Below are 846 nucleotides of genomic sequence, written 5' to 3'. Positions count from 1 at the left end.
TGAAGGCCCAGCAAAAAATGAAACTGAATGCTGATAAGAATCGCAGGGATGATCAATTTGAGATAGGCCAACACGTGTATGTGAAGATACAGCCATATCGTTAGCGTTCTCTGGCCAAACGCCCGTACGAGAAATTGGCGGCCAAATTTTATGGGCCGTTTCAAGTGCTGGAACGTATTGGCCAAGTGGCTTATCGACTACAACTTACAGAGTCAAGCAAAATTCACTCGGTATTCCATATCTCACAACTGAAGCGAGCTATTGGGCCCATACCATCAAGTCCAAATGTCCCACCTCAATTGAATACTGAACTGGAATTGATTGCCAGAACTCATTGTGGATGTTGGAAAAGGGAGTTCATCACAGGTGGAGGTACTGTTGAAATGGAAAGGTCTGCCATTGTTTAAAGCAACTTGGGAAGAGGCAGCTGCCATTGACGCCCAGTTTCCTGATTTCCACCTTGAGGACAAGGTGAAATTTTGGGCCCCGAGCAATGTAACAAATGGAGAAATAGCCCAACAGCTGATTACGTATACAAGGAGGCAGCATAAGGAGAAAAATGTCAAAACAGCGAATAAGGGCAAAATAAGAAATGTGCAGTAAAGTGAAGGGCAAAGGCGTAATAGAAGAAAGGTGAAAAAAGAGGGGAATTGGGGTGAGAAAAGCATGGAGATATTTTGTTAAGTTTATCATTTAAAAAAGGAGAGAGCGAACCTCTCGAATGTTCTGCATCTTGTTAGGGTTTATCATATCACAGTTGTAATCAGATAATCTCAATTCAGTCTATTGATCCTCGTATTGAACTCATAAAATTCAGTATTTCTAATAGTTTATTACAGTGTACTA

Source organism: Apium graveolens, chromosome 6 (assembly GCF_009905375.1).
Source record: "Apium graveolens cultivar Ventura chromosome 6, ASM990537v1, whole genome shotgun sequence".
Taxonomy (NCBI): Eukaryota; Viridiplantae; Streptophyta; class Magnoliopsida; order Apiales; family Apiaceae; genus Apium; species Apium graveolens.
Note: the sequence above shows the minus strand (reverse complement) of the source record.